This window comes from Papaver somniferum, chromosome 5, assembly GCF_003573695.1.
Source record: "Papaver somniferum cultivar HN1 chromosome 5, ASM357369v1, whole genome shotgun sequence".
NCBI classification, from domain to species: domain Eukaryota; kingdom Viridiplantae; phylum Streptophyta; class Magnoliopsida; order Ranunculales; family Papaveraceae; genus Papaver; species Papaver somniferum.
In genome coordinates this window covers 190340784-190357765 of record NC_039362.1, presented here as the reverse complement: position 1 = coordinate 190357765, position 16982 = coordinate 190340784, and the positions used below count along the sequence as shown (strand labels likewise).

General features: G+C 35.3%; 1 long non-coding RNA gene and 1 pseudogene across 1 annotated transcript; one reads left to right on the top strand and one right to left on the bottom strand.

Annotated features, from left to right (window-relative positions):
* Positions 1 to 296: 296 nt before the first annotated feature.
* Positions 297 to 3269, bottom strand: LOC113284064. The gene is made up of 3 exons (XR_003327899.1): positions 3108 to 3269; positions 1770 to 1869; positions 297 to 1477 (listed from the first exon to the last, which is right to left on the bottom strand). It is a non-coding gene; the product is annotated as an uncharacterized LOC113284064 (long non-coding RNA).
* Positions 3270 to 14578: 11309 nt separating this feature from the next.
* On the top strand, positions 14579 to 16546 carry LOC113280375 (annotated as a pseudogene).
* Positions 16547 to 16982: the final 436 nt, after the last annotated feature.

The following is a 16982-nucleotide window of genomic DNA, read 5'->3' as shown; positions in this document are numbered from 1 at the left end:
CATCCATGTGACGTGGCAAATTTGTTGTTTTGCCCAGTCTCACTCGACTTTCATATACTGGCTTGATAATTCGGCTTCCAACATATGTACATAATAGATTTGGAATTATTCGTGAGTAATTGGCGAGTGGTCGGAGAATTTAAGGCTTCCTTGCTTATCTATTTAGTTCTAAGATTCACCATTTGCCCTTAATAAGTGAACGTTGCAAATAAGTTCGCACTTTTTATACCGCAACAGAAAAGAAAAGGGGAACAAAAGAAAAGGGGTGGATTTAGTAAAACAAATTGTTGATTATAAAAAAAAATCCCGCGTTCCTTATAAGAACTGAAAATTAACGATTAGACGAATCAAAAATTCACTTTTATCAGAGACACCGCAAGAAACCAAAATTACAGAAAACACAAGAAACAAAAGAATTCTTCTCTGTTCATTCTTTCTCTCTGATTTTACATAAACACCAAGAAACAAGAACTTCCCATCAATGGCAATCGACCTCAATCTCACACCTCCTCCTTCACCAGTGAATGAGATACAGCCAGCAAATGTACAGAATCAAGAATTGCAAGAAGATCAAGATGATGCTGATGCTGGTGATCAAAACCAATTGGCTCCTCCTTCACCATTACATAATCAAAACCAAGAAGTGCACGAACATCAAAATCACGCTGCTGCTGATGGTGATCTCAATCAAATGGAACCTCCTTCACCAGTAGATGAGATACAGCCAGAAAATGCAGAGAATCAAGACCAAGAAGTGGAGGAACACGTTAATCAAAATCCTCAACCCTTGCAGCAACTCCAATTGGACCTGAATCGCACTCCTCCTCCGTCACCAGTAGATGCTAATGTAGAGAATCATAATCAAGCTAATGCCGGTGATCAGCATCCCCAACAAAATCAAGGGTTAGTTATTTCATGTATCCTTACTTTATTTAAGAAAAAGAACCATTTTCTTGGTTGTATTCATTCAATTTTCAGTGAGATTTTTTGTGATTCATATATTCTCTCCGTTTCGGGGAAAGTAATATTTAATCTAATAAAACCCGTGTTTGCCTTCATCGTCTAAATCCTAGGTTGGCTGCTGCTGTTGATTTTCGACCCACTGACGTAGAACTTATGAACTATCTGTATGACAAGATAACACAAGGGCAGGAGTTCCTGCATCAATACCAGGGACGTATTTTCGAGGCCGATTTCTACAGTTCAACACCTGCTGATCTTTTGGCGCAATGTGAGTAAAGTTGCTGACTCTCTTTACCTGATATTCATTGACATGTCACTTCATTTACGTGTGTATTCATAAAAGTCTCACCTTTGTCAGATGGAAACAACGAAGTTGCATACATGTTTTCACCCCGGCACAGGTCCAACAAATCGAGTCCCGCACGTTCGAGAGCTAGGAGATTTGTGATTTCTCCAAATGGAGATCGATTAGGACAGTGGGATAAGAATGGCATAACTCGCCCGATTGGAGATGCTACAAGGAATAGATATGCAAACGTTTTCATCAACAATCAAGGAGTGAAAACGCATTACATGGTCAAAGAATTCGTCATTACAAATTTGGGATTGGGACAAGGAGATGTGGTAACTGTTATGATAGTGGATAAGTTTTTATTAGTAGTTTTCAGTTTTCCTGTCTATTCTTAGTTTTCTAATTAAGAATGTGCATTTCCTTGCAGTTAAACACATGGGTTCTTTGCAAGCTCTGTATGTCAACTAAAGCATGTCACAGTGGATCTAAGCGTTGCAATTGGATTTCAGAGTACCTTGGAAATACTGAAGTTTTCTGCACAGCCATAGCCTGTAGTTTAGAGTTGTTCATACGATCCATTTAAACGCTTGCACGCATATTTGTAAATGAAGTTTCTGCATTATAGTAGAGTAAAAGTTAGAACTGTACTGTTATAGGTCTAACGCCTTCATTTGGTAATTCAGCAGTACCGAAGTTATGACGTTAAAGTAGAGTAAAATATAGAAACTGTACTGCTATGGGCCTAAAGCCTTCAGTTGGTAATTTTGCAGTACTGACCTTACGACATTAAAGTAGAGCGAAGTCTAGAAATTGTACTTATGCAGATGTTATATGCTTATTCAACATTTGAGTCAATACATGTGGTTATGATTGTTCAGAAATGATTTTCATAGCTTAGATAACTTGACTGAAATGCTCCAGAACAAGGAAATATAACTTAGAAAAATTGAAATCTTATAGCTTCATTAAAATAACGGGACTCGGGTATCTCAAGTGGAACTTGAACTAGAGCTTATTTTCTAAAACATAAGAAAGATGAATCTGTCCGGTCTGGTCTTAAGCAGCAACAACACTAGGCATGATTTCGCTCAAAGGGCTCCATTGTGACCTGCTCAGATGGCTTGAACTGATCTTGCTGCAGTTTTTTCACTTCTTGCGCAAAATGGCTTGAACTGATCTTGCTGCAGCTTTTTCACTTCTTGCGCAAAATGGCTTGAACTGATCTTGCTGCAGTTTTTTCACTTCCTGTGCAAGGACTGCGTCCACTGGAACCGTGGAATTGATAGAGTTTGCGTCGCCTAAACAAGTACACGAACCATTTCCAATGAATTGACCACAAGAAGAGTGCTGAAGCCAATGACTTAAACTTCTATTTGGTCTCTTTTTATGGTCTAAGACTCTAAGTTATGCCTAGTTCCAATAAGGGCACATTCCAGACTTTCTAAGTAGGGTGTCTCCACACAAAGTTAAGATCAGTAATTCTTCACTATACCTTGTACCAATTATGATTAGAAAATGAAAAATCATAGGTTCCATGTGTTGAGAATATCAACATTCAAGTCTCTCACTATTACCCAAAGCATGAATCAGCAAGACAAGCAGAAATATAATCTTGTAAATTGAAAAAATGAAATTTCAAATCTAGGTTGTGAATTTACAAAAGACTTCTAAGATGATTTCCTGACATTAACAGATGAGAATCCTTAGAAACAATTGAAGCTAACACATACATGTTGACACCTGTAGGAGAGAAATATGAAATTGAATTGAACGAAGTAGGTGAGAGACACTCAATTAAGAAATTTGAAAGGAAAAAAAAAATGAAATTGATAGAAAAGAGGGAGAGATTAACCTGATTTTCCAAGTTCAAATTTGAGTCAGCAAGGGTAGCTTCATCATCATAAAGGAGTTTCCTTGCTCATTAGTGAGCTGATAATTCGTCATCTTTCCGGGAGGATTTTCGCTGGAGTGTTATTCCTAAGGATTTAGTGATTTCGGTTTTGTGAAAATAAAATTCAACTTAGAGGTTAGTGAGCCAGCCAGTGAGGGAGAATGGTTCGGAGTAGAAAGTAGGAAAGGATACGATAGAACCGGTTTCAGTTTGGACTGGCTCTGGTCCTTGTATTTGTTAAAATTACATTTTTATCCCTAATTTGAAGCCTATCAAGAGAGGCGTACAAATGGTCAAGAATATCGGGCAGATGGTTTATAAGAGGGGCAGACAAATTTTTTATCCTCGGCAATGTCTGGATGAAATTTTAGAATATTTACCAGTTAAATTCTTCTATGGATAATTCCAATCTAAATCTTCCTCTCGTTACTGAGGAAATTAAGAACTATGTTTTTCAAATGGGTGGGAAAAAAGTTCCTGGCCCTGGTGGCTTCAAAGGCTTGTTTTAGCAAAAATATTGGGATATTGTTGGGGAGGCTATCATAAACATGACCCAAACTTGTTTTAGAACTGGTCATATAGATAAGGTTTTCAATACTACGAATATCGCCTTGATCATTAAAGTGCCTCTGGCGGAGCTTGTTTCTCAACACAGACATATAGGCTTATGCAATTTTATCTACGAAATTCTTTCAAAAACCTTGGCGAATAGACTTAAACCTCACATGGATAATATCATTTCCCTAAATCATAGTGTTTTTGTCCCTAAAAGAAGTATCTTTGATAATATTCTTCTAGCTCATGAGCCATTTTATGTTGTCAATCATCATAAAAAGAAGGAAGGTTTAACTGCCATTAAATTAGATATGTCCAAAACCTATGATAAATTGGAGTGGTCTTTCCTGGTAAAAGTTTTACATAAAATGGGATTATCTGAACATCGGATTAACCTTATTCATCAATGTCACTATACTATTTCTTATTATGTGTTATTAGTCCTACCGGCCTTATAAAACCTGAAAGAGGCCTAAGACAAGGATATCCTTTATCTCCCTAATTTTACATTATTTTCTCTGAAGCTTTATTTGCTTATATTGATGGTCTTTCCAATAGAGGTTTAGTTGAAGGTATTAAAATTTATAAGAATGCCCCTTGTTTGACTCATCTCTTATTTACCAATGATTCTCTCTTATTTGCTAAGGCTATTGAAGAAGATTTTAAACAGATTAAGGATTATCTTCAGAAGTATTTCATAGTCTCTGGTCAAGAGATAAACTTTGATAAATCTGGTATTTTATTTAGTAAAAATTTGCATGTCCCTCTTATGAACCATTTGTCCAATATTCCGGACATCCATAATAAAGATGGAGGAGATAAATACCTTGGTACCCCTATAGCTTTTCAGGCATCTAAAAACTCAGTCTCATATGAGTATTCTTCAAGCTGTGGATGCTAGAATTACTTCATGTCTTCATAGGCTCTTATCCCAAGCTGCGAGAACTACTATGGTTAAACATGTTGGTCAGGAAATTCCCTTATATCAAATGGGTACTTTCCTTATCCTCCAAGACTCTATGTAGGAAAATGGATTCCTACCTCTGTCAATTATGGTTGGGAGAGACTTTAGATCCAAAAGATAGAAAGTTACATCTCTTAGGTTGGGATGCTTTGTGTTCCTCTAAGTCTGAAGGTGGTCTAGGATTTAGAAAATCAGAACTTAATAATATGTCCATGCTATCCAGAAATGCTTGGAAAATCTTAGAGAATATTATCTGCCTATTGGGTACAGTGCTCAAAGCTAAATAATTCCCTAGAACTGATTTTCTTAATTCTACCTGCCCTAGTGACTATTCTTGGACTTGGAGATACCTTTATACCATAAAAGAGATGATTAAAAAATGTATTTATTGGATTGTTGGAGATGGTAAGTTTATTGACACTTGGTGTGATAAATGGATCCCTATATTGGGATATACTACAGCTAATCGTCTTGTCCCTCATGATCCATATGTTGAAGTTTCTTACTTCACTGATGATGCAACTAGATCTTGGAATTTAACTAAGTTAAACACTCACTTTGATGATGCTTCTGTACATAAGATCATCACTATTCCCTTAAGCCATTTGTGTACTCCTGATAGGAGTTTTGTGAGCTTTCAAAGAATGGTAGATTTTCTTATAAATCTGCTTACTTGGGACTTTGAGAGTCTGGACCCTCCCCTTGTATAAAACTTTGGAAGTGCATTTGGAAAATTAATGTTCCTCACTGTATTCAAATTTTTGCTTAGAAAGCTGCTATAATTATCTTTCCAGCCAAAACTGTTTTACAAACTAGGATGCATATACAGAATCTCACTTGTATTATGCTCTGGCCCCTGTGAATTTATTATGTATGCCCTTGTCCTATGTCCTTTTGCTAGTCATGTTTGGAGTTTGGCTTCTTTATGTGCTTATACTTCTGCTTTCTCTTTTGGTTGTATGATTGATTGGTTGCATTAATGGTTGATTGATCATGCTTCTAGAATTCCTGTTGATAGACATAACATGTTTGTTGCTATCCTGTGGTCCCTTTGGACTAGTGGAAATAACCTAATCTTTAGAAACCTTCAAGATAATCATATGGCAGTTATCCACAAGGCTAAGATTATGCTTCTCACTGTTAAATTTAAGGTCCATCACCCCTTGGCTATGTCATTTTCTATAGCGACTAGTTGGATGCCCCCAACTTTTGGATGGATAAAATGTAATACTGATGGAGCTTATGATGATATTACTAAGGATAATGGTGCAGGATATGTGATGAGGGACTTCTCAAGTAAATATTCCTCTGTGCTTCTATTTTCTTCGATGTGGATTATGCAGAAGAGGCTGGAGCTAGAGCTATCTAGGCCGTTTTGTAGAAAGCTGTGGAATTCAAAATTAATCATATCATAATGGAAAGTGATGCTCAAAATCTGATTTCTCAGTTCTCAAACGGAAGATTTGAAGGAAATTCTAGAACTGGTGTTATCTTTAAAGACATTCAATTTTTTGCTTCTTCGCTTATTGACTGTATTTTTTCCTTTCAACCTAGAACTTGTAATTATGTTGCTCATGAGTTAGCTCAATTGGAAAAAAACAACAACTAGTCCTCTATGTACTGGTCTTTCCCTTCTGTTTGTCTTAAGCCTTTTGTTGAGGAGGACCATTAGCCTTTATGAAGGCCGTTGCCTATAAAAAAAATAAGCTAACTACTGCATTAGTCGAACAGATGGTTGTGCTATCCTACCAGCGAGCCTCATGGGTAACCTAGCTAAGGAAGCCGAAGAGGATGGGGGGCTGAGATTGTGTCACAAAGGGGGCAAGCTAACTCTACTTTCCATGTTAATTTCTGTAATATTACTCCATTGGAGGATCGAACCTGGGACCTCCTGTAACGCATGAAACTTTGGGGAACATGAATGACCAGCTGAGCTAGGTAAAGTTTCTAATTTACATTTATTTCTTTCGGAAGAAATCAAAGTGGACTGATAGTTCTCATGCTCCCTCTCACTGTGGAGGTAGAAGTTCAAACCCTGTAATTTCCAAACCAAGTCCAGTTTAAAAAAGCTTGGATGTAGTCTAGGGACCACTGAATTATCCTATATTAAAAAAAATCGAAAATTAGAAAACAAAAGATTTTGAAACCAATTTTTTTGATACCCTTTAAAAATTACTGGGTTGTGACCAATTTACGCGACTCTTCTATCATGTTCTTCATCCATCAAAAACTCAACCAAGAATTGGAAAATGTATTTAATTACGCATCTGCTAATTTATTATGAAGTGTAAATCCTAACTTTTGTATTTACAAATAGGTTCAAAACTGCAATTACGGGAATATCGTATCAGAATTGTTATGTATTATTCATTCCAACTGACGATTGGGTACGCTCGATCACAAAAATGAGAATATTTGTCGATTATGAGTTGATGTTCTTAATTGATGTCTTTGAAGTTGAGGGTTTAGTATCGACACTTGTAAAATTATCTTCCCTGCTCCTTATATATGGAAATAGTTGGAGTATGGGTCTTGTTGCGGTGGCAGTCCCGCCGGCAGTAATGCCAGGCTCAGCTGGCTGGTTCCTCCTAGCGGATGGTGGGGCCTAGCCGTGCCAGATAAAAAATAAAAACCAATCTTTTTCCTTTAAGAACGTATTGGCCGATTGTTCTTGAACCCCATTTGGATTTTGTCTAGATTTACTAGTAAACTGTAATTTATAATTTAGTATAACAAAATAAAACTGTATACGTAGAGGTATAATGTGTTAACATCGATTAAATAAGGGTTTATTTTGGCCATTAGAAAAAAAATAGTTGAACCTAAAAAAAGATTCTTTAATTTTAAAGTGACATTCAGTCTTTCTTTTCTAGTATGTCTCAGATAATCTTTTTACCCATCTAGTGAGGCTAATTTTATTTTTCAAATTTACAAAAATTAAAAAATCACAATCATTTTTTCATTTTAACTACAGAGTGAGTATTTTATTAAAAATAATACGCGTCAAACCGCAATCACGGACGGCTGGTACAATAGGCTAATAGCTTATAACTTGGCTGTGGTGCAAATAAGAAACGCATTCTTGCACCACTACTTTACCAGATTATATATGCTCACTATTCGCCGCAAGATCTTTACCGGCTTCTTTTAAACGAAACTCATGCTTTTATTAATCATAGCCCAAAAAATTTAAATTAAAATGAAAAACCAAAATTACCAAACAAGTCTTAATTTTTAATTGATAATCCTTCTTCTTCCCCAAAATTAAAATATGAATCCTAATTTTTCTTTTTGATCGAAACTAAATCATATTTCATTTTCTTTCTAATGGTTCTTCTCTTATTATTCTTACAAGTCACCATATTATAAACCTTAAAATTTTACTTTTCCTAAAAAAAAATAAAAGAAAATAAAAAAAAAAAAAAAATCTAAACCCAACTTTTCACTTTTTCAATAAAACAATGTTATTGTTCAAAAAATCGTGATTATTAATTGAGGTTCTATATTCTAATTATTCCTTTAAAACTTCTCCACAACAATATCAATCTAAAAACGAAATGACATCAATTAGTGATTTGATTCTTTTCCTAAAAATCAATTTTCTAAAACTTCATAAGTATTATTATTCTTTAAAAAAAATCTAAGATGTTCTTTTTTTCTCAATCATGATTACACAAAGTGGGTATTCTAAGATTATCAATTATATGCCACGGATATTACATAATCTAATTATGAAAATTACATGATTAAGTTTATTTAATTTTTTTGATTTAGGGATTTGATAATTTATTTTGGGCTATATATAAGAATTATGTCTAATTTTATAGGTTATTTTAATAATCATAATAATTCGTTTGGTTGAATTAAAGACTTATTTTGTGTGGGTTATGGTTAATAAAAGCATGAACTATATTTAAGAGAAGCCTCTTTACGAGGATCAATAATAGTTCTTCCACAAACGCAGTAAACGTTATCGTGATCGGTTACAAAACGATGACTAAAAATATTTGCTAATCGGTCAAGCCCGAGTATCTGAAAATCCTATGTTTGTGGAGATAATTGTTGAAAATCATATTATCTTTTTCTGCGAAAGAAATGAATTAATGACAACACTTGAAAACACCAATGTTATCGGCTGGCTAAGACTGATTTGTCGGAGTTTGGAATAAATCTCTACTGAAAAAATTAGACACCAATATTTCAAGGTGAGTAAATTTCTCGGAGTTTGGAATAAATTTCTACTCAAAAAATTAGACACCGATATTTCAAGGTGAGTAAAACTGAGACCTCCAAAACACAAAAACGTGCAAGCAGGCTCAGAGAAAATAGGAAACATAGGACTATGCGCGGCTGCATGTTAGTTATTTTATTTAACTCATGCATATGTCATTATAATACAATTGTAGAATTGTTGGGTGATGATACCAGCAACCTGAGTTCGAAACTCGTCAGCATGGGCGGGGGAATTTTTCACTTTATTTTCATAGCTACCAGAACTTGTAGCTAGTAAACCTATTTGCCGTTTAAACTTTATTATTATGCACAAAAGTGTTTTTGGTCAGCCCGTCCTCTCTCCTCTCTTCTCCCCTCCCAATCTGTACTCCCCTCCTCCCTGCAACCTTTACAAACTTTTCAAGCCTCTCCTGAGCTCGGATTTGGTCCGTTCTCCGACCAAATCCGAGCTTCGATCTTGTTAGTAATTGTTAGTTTTATTTTTATTTTTGTTTTGTGGGGTTTTGTTCTAAGCATTTGGGGATTTTAGCTCTAGATCTAGTTTGAGATATTGGGTTTCCTTTTCAACCTCATAGATCGGGTCTGAGCAGCACATCATTAGTTCGGAGGATGGGTTTTCTAATGATGGGGGATGTTTGATTTTCTCTCTTTGGATCTAAGTCTTCTAATATTTCCTTGGTATTTTCTTTTGGGTTTATATTTTACAGAGCCGGCTTCCAATCGGTGTTGGTTAGAAGTACTTTGATCGAGAGTTTGGTTCTTCATAGAGGCTGAGTTTTCAGTGATGTGTGGTTGATTTGCTGGTTTTTCTTGAATTCCATTTATTTTTCATCTTTTTCAATCAACATCATCCGAAATCACTAATTTCATCTGAGGTACTTGTTTATTGATTAAAGAAGTGGCGACGATTTCACTATGGTGGCTTGGTTATGGAAGATGTATGTGTGTATGGAGGTGGATTTCATTCAAGGGTCCGACGATTTTAACGGCAGCGTGGTTCAAATCCTAACCTTAATGGTTTTCCTGTCTAATTCTGCACTCTTCTTCAACATCATTTCCAATCAAAAGTTTTGAGTAAAACTATCCTAACTTTTCTAAAGCGGTTTCAAGGTTTGATGGATCTGGAGTTGATGACCGTAGTACAGTTGATGGCAGAAATCTTATAGTTTAGGCTTTACTCCACCAAAAAGCTTACTGTTTTAGCAGTGGGATGGTGGCGCAATTCGATTTTGACAGATTCCAGCATCAATTTCATAGCTTGGGTCGTGGCGGCGGCGGCAGCAATTTCAGTTGTTCCTTGCTATAATTTCCCTTTGGTTGATTTAGGGTTTTGGTAGGGTTGAGTTTTTTTTGGGGGGTGGGGGGGGGGGGAAATAAAGTAGATAATAGACTGACATTCCAACAATTATTTTGTACATCTATAAGATCCTTAACAAAGATATAATTATTGCAAGTAGAATGAGAAGAAACAAGATTATTATACCCCAGAATCCAGTAAGAACTCCAAATAAGAGAAGAAGCCCCATTATTTATATTCACCACAGTATTAGCTCTAATAAAGTGTAACCCATTTACAATACCTTTACATATCCAAGAGGAAGTATCAGCAGCTTTGTCAATTTCTAACAAATTCTGGTTAGGAAAATATTTATTTTTTAAAAATGTAGTAAGCAAAATGTTCGGGTTATTAATGACTCTCCAACAAAGTTTACAGATAAACACCATATTAGTATCATAAGTATTCTTAATACCTAACCCATCATTCATTTTAGATTTACTTATATCACCCCAAGAACGAAAAATAAGCAGTATGTTTAGGATTCTTTTTAGACCACCAGAAAGTTCTTTGAATAGAATCAATTTTGGAAGTAACTTTTTTCGGAAGGGAAATAAATTGCTAAGCTAGGCAGCACATGTTTAGTCACAACTGTTCACCAGCAACATTTAAATTGGTCTTCTTAGAAGAACTCAGTCCAGAATAAAAATTGTCTATGAGAAAGTTGAAGGATTTAATTTTATCCCTACCAATGAATAAAGAGGTACCTAGATATTTTTCAGAACTACTAATAAGTTGAAGGTTTAAGAAACCATAGATGAAAGAAACAACACAATTTTTAATTGCATGCTAAATGTCACCTAAGATATGAATCATATTTAAGGAACTACCAAGCACTTCAATACTCGACTTTTCAAAGTAGCCAAACGCAAGACCACCCGATTTACCCACAGCAGACATGATAGACCAGGAATCAAAAGGCAAATGATGAGTATATTTTTTAACAATATCAGCATCAACCACGGTTTCTATGAGACAAACACTATCTAATTTATATTTCCTAACAATATTTAACAAGTGACTCCATTTCTTGTTAGAACAACACCCATGAATGTTCCAATACAAGAATTTCATTGTTAACAAACAGAGGAAGCTAATAAACCCAACAGAGGATCAAACAAATTAACAAAAATTAATAAAAGTATAGTGTAAACAATAAGAAACTCATAGATAATTAAAAACAAGTATAAGTTTAAGTTACTTACTAGGTCAAGAGCCGATGAGGGTTCCGCATCCATAGAGCTAGAGTCCATCATCATGGGATCGATGTCCTTTTCAAATTCCCCATCAGTGATTACAGGTTCCGGAGGAACAGAAGCTAACGGAATAGGTTAAAGAACTATATCATCTTTAAATTCAACATTCTAATCATCATTACTTGAAAACTCATTTTCTGAACTTAGGTGCATAAATAAATATGAGGAGTAATTAATATCTGAAGCAGAGTTAAAGATAAATCCAGAAGAAGTAACAACAGTCTGAGAGAAAGAGGTACATGATGTATACCACACATTATTAGCATCAGTAGTATCCAGACATTAGGGCATTCCTAAATACCAGAATTGAAAGAAGTATCAGAGGGAGGAGTAAAGGAAAGTACTGAAGACATAGGGCGCCAGTGAGGAGTAGGCATCATCAAAGAGGAGGAAGAGAAAGAACTAGAACCTAGGAAAACAGATTCAAAGGCAGTCCTAGATCTTTTACCTTTCCTATCATGTACAATTTCATCATCTCCAAGAGAATAATTATCAAAAGGTGATAAATAACCAGAAGAGTTCAATGAAACTTGAGGATGAGTAAAAGAAGGCTGACCAGTATTGACAGGTTCCCTAATAGTCAATGCAGAGACTACAGGCATAATACAAGAAAAAACAGGAGGAGAAAAGGTTGAACCCCTATTACCGAGAACCCCCGAAGGTTGAAGACTGACAGAAAAAGCAGACGTCTTTTAATTCTCATGAGGAAAAGCAGTAGCAGCATCGACTTTTGCAGAACCAGCAGAAAAAGAACTCTCACCAATTTCTTGGCTCACCACCACTGTAGTAACAGCAACATGAGTAGATCGAGGGGATGGAGCAGGAAAAACTTTGACGTAGATTCCCATTTGAGTCTCCTTACACTTATCTTCATCATGATATAGTACAAAACATTTCTTGCAAGCACGAAAATGAAGCTTTGGATAAAAAGCAGTCATATAGTAAGTTCTTCTACTAGTATTGAAACCGCCTTTCTAGTCAGAGGAGAGTTCAAGTGTACCATAACCTTTGCTTCATACTGGTTTCCCGCTGGAGAATCCACTGTAACAAAAGTACCAATATGCTCCAAAACTTCCCTAGCCTTTCCTTTATTAACCAAATTTGTATGAATAGTAATTTGAACCGGCATTACAGTAGTTTCCCAAACCTGATCAAATATAGACTCCAGATCACCTAAAGGTTGAACAACAAAAAATTTACCAAATAGTAAGGAAGGTCTAGCAACATATGCTAAATCCTTATCTTGACTCTTCTTAAACATAACTACAAACAGATTCTGAATACCCATTCCTTGAACATAAGGCTTAGCAAGTTTAAAATCGAAAGAGTTAATAGTCCAGATTCTATTGAGATGATGCTTTACTGCAGTTTTATAATAACTGTGATATTTATCACATAGCAGTGCAACAAATCTGTGAGAAAACTCTTCAACAATTTCATCTAAGTCTAGAACCCTAACTTGATCAGCAGAAATAACTATTGCTGACACTCACTAGATAAGAGAAAATATTGTGCAAGAAAAACCAAGGTGATGTAAAAAACAAAATTGAGTTACTGAGTGATTTATAAAGAGATAAACTAGAAGAAGATGTCAGTACTATTTCTAGGAACTATAGGAAGATAGGTCTGAATTAATGATTTAGACAACACAATCAATTAGAATAAACCATTAAGAGAAGGAAACTGAAAATACCAATATACTTATTCTCTATGCTCAGAAGATCAAAAGATCAGTAGAGAAAAACCAAAAAATTCTGCCAAGTGTATGAAATCATTTGAGACAGCCACCCATCAAAATATTAAATTAATTTTGTTAATAAAAATTAAAAATAAACACATTTTTTAATGCAAAGGAACATCAAATTAATTCCAACAAGAAACCCTCAGGCCCCAGGAAGATTAAAGCCTAAAACCCTATAAAACCTTCTCACCAATATCATCATGAAGAGAGAACTTAACCACATCAAAGTGGATCTTTCCCAAGATTATACTTGATAGAGAAGAAGAATCTAAAGTTAAATAATTAAACAACAGAATCAAATCTCTACACAAGGTAGGATCTCAATCTCCCCAAAATCCTCAAAATGACTAATCTTCACTTATTTTTTATAGAACAAATTCAGAATCCTTTGAAAAAAAATATAAGATCAGAATGAAGTATCAATGAACCATACCCAATATCATACATAATCCAGTCTTCTCAATTATCATTGTTGATTAATCAAATCTCATGATGATGTCTCAGAAACTCTATGAGTGCACCTCAATTAGCTCATGACCTAAATAGGGAAAAAATAAACGAGAAAATTACAAAATAAAGCAAAACAGTTAGAGAATCAGAAGGAGATAGAAGAAAGCCAAACTTGTAGAAATTAAAAAACATGATAGATTAAACACATGGGATACTGAAAATCAAGACCAGCCTGAATTTAGAGAATTAGGGCATAACTTAGACAGAATTCAATTTAAAAATAAGTTAAGAATTAGTGAATAATAGACAGAAATACATATTAAAATTTGTAGGAGAACATGATTTTTTCAATAAATTTTATATAGAAGTCATGGATTGAGCATGAGAAGGAAGAAGATTTCAAGGTTGACTTAGTCAACGTCGCAAGAAAAGTCACCACAAATTCGCCTTAACTTCATCGGTAGATGATTTTTACCTCAAAATCGATCAATAGTCAATTGCCGGTTGTTTTTAACTATCCTTAAAAATTCCTTGTGTACCGCCCAGACGGACACCTTAAAAACCGTCCCCTCACAAACTCTCTTGGGCCACCCCACAAAGGTTACCCCTGCAATCCCCATAGCATGGGGCCTATTCGTCCGGGTCTAGGCGGTTTTAAAGCGGTTTAGTAGAGTTTTCTTATTAAAAAGAAAATAATTCTCATAGAAATAGAGAAATGGAACTACCAAACTGGTAGCCGTGCCATAAGGAATGAACTCTTCTTTTAAAACAATTATATCTGTCAGGTACCTGGAAGACAGAAGTTAGAATTAAATTCCTAATATATTTTGATAAAAGAAGAAGAATAAAAGAGAAAGAAAATAAGAAAACAAAGGATGAATTTTGGGGCATAAGAAAATGTTGCTGCAGCATAGAAGAACAAGGCTGTTCTCCAGTTACTGTTATGGTACTTCAGCGGGTAATTATGGTTATAGGATATCACCACTTGAACAAATTGTGAGGGATGAGTGTAAGTCAGGAAAGGTCCAGAAACTTGAGGATGGATTGAGATGCTTTGATCAATTGATTTTAGAGAGACCATTACCATCTGATTCTACATTTAATCATGTATTGGGATCATTATCGAAGATCAAATGTTACACAGATGTGATCAAATTGTATAAGAAGATGAGTTTGGTTGGGTACAACCCAGTATTTATACGTTTAACATTTTGATTAATTGTTGCTGTCAATTAGGCCAAGTGAAACATGGGTTTTGTTTGCTTGGAGAGATTATAAAGAGAGGTTATCATCCTACTGTTATCACTTACAATACACTAATTAAAGGACTGTGTACTCAAGAAAAGATTGATTCCGCATAAAAGATGTTCGATAGAATGGCTCATATGGGTATTCGACCTAATACCGTTACGTGTAATACCAGTTATATCTGGGCTCTGCAGAACTGGTGAAGTGGGTCGCGCTCTTCAGCTAAAAAACAACATGTCGAGATGGAACTGCAGACCTGATGCTGTTTCATACTGTGCGATTATAGATACTCTTTGTAAAGGAGGTCTAGTTAACGAAGCTTTGGTTCTCTTCTCTGAAATGCACAGAGGTTCAAATGTTGTACCCACTGTAACCGTTTACAACTCTTTGATAAATGGACTTTGCAATTCAGGCCGGTTGGATGAGGCAAAGAGAGTCTTTGACGAGATGGTTAGCAGAGGAATCTCTGCGGATGTAATTACATATAATTGTATAATTGATGGTCATTGCCGGCATGGTCAATGGGAAGAAGCAAGAAGCTATTTTGATGAAATGATGGATCGAGGGATTTCACCCGATAGAATAACCTTTAGTATATTAATTGATTCACTTTGTAAAGATGGGATGACGGAAGATGCTTGGGGGTTATTCAAATTGATGGACAAGTTAAACATAAAACCTAATCAGATTACTTATAACTCAATAATCGACGGTCTATCTCTGACAGGTCGAATGCTAGAGGCGGTAAAACTGTTTGACTCGATGGTAGATAAGGGCCTTCAACCAGATGTTATCAGTTGCAGTATATTAATTGGTGGATATTGCAAGAATCGTAAGTTGGATGAAGCTGTGCAGCTATTCAAGAAAATGAAACTAAGTGGCTTAAAACCCACAGTAGTTACATATAATATACTATTAGCAGGACTATACCGAGATGGAAGAATGCAGACTGCAAATAATTTGTTTATTGAGATGCAAACTTTAGGTTTATCTCCAAATATTTCACATACAGCACAATCTTGGACGGGTACTGCAAAAATGGACACATAATGAAAGCGATAGAATTATTTGAATCCATGGAGGGTGCTGGTATGTCAGCTGATATTCACATGTACAGTATTTTTATTCAAGGTTTGCTCCGAGCTGGCAAGTTTGAAGATGCAAGAGAACTGTTTATTGAAATTCCAAAGAAGGGATTAATGCCTAATGTAGTAACATACACCACAATGATAAATGGCCTCTTTCATAGCAAGATGTTACTGAGGCTAACAAATTAATTCTTGAAATGGAAGAGAAAGGTTGTTTACGAGATGCTAGAGCATATGATACCATTATCAAGGGTTTTCTTGTAGAAAAGGAAACTGACAAGGCATTGCAATTTTTTGGGAAGATGCGTGAAAGAAAATTTGCACCAAGTGATTCTGTTAATCGTTTGTTAGTAAACACTCTTTCTGCAGATGAGTTAAGAAATCTCTAGCTTTTTCTGGTGAAACCTTGTAAATGCTGATTTACAGCGAAAATCTGAATCTCTATCAAGCTTCAATATATTTTGATGAAATCATGGTTTCTTTGCCTGTGTCTATTTTATTCCAGCTTAATGGTTAACCGTTGATTTTTTTTTTCTCTGTTATGTTCTTGTTTATACAGCATTTTCTCCCTTACTATTTTCTTTTATTACAGTAGCTTTTTATGAAAAATATATACCGTATAAAATTTGAAATTGTTCTGAAAACTCTCAGGTGGCATATGCAAGGATCCAGGTCGCACAGCAGTTAAAGATGTAGCCATTACATAACGGAATGGGAAAAACGGATAAGGGAAGCTTGAGATAGGTACACATAGATTTTGATTTATTTCACAATATTAAATGTGCCCTGTCGAGTGGCTTTACTTAAGTTTCTGATGCACTATGATTTTAGTTAGAACTTGATAAAAACATGATTTCATCTTTTCTCTGAACCTCTGAATGATATGATAGAAGGAATGAGAATACTTGCAAATTTGGTTGCTAGACTTCATATGTTTTGCCAAACCTCTTATTGATTCGCTATAT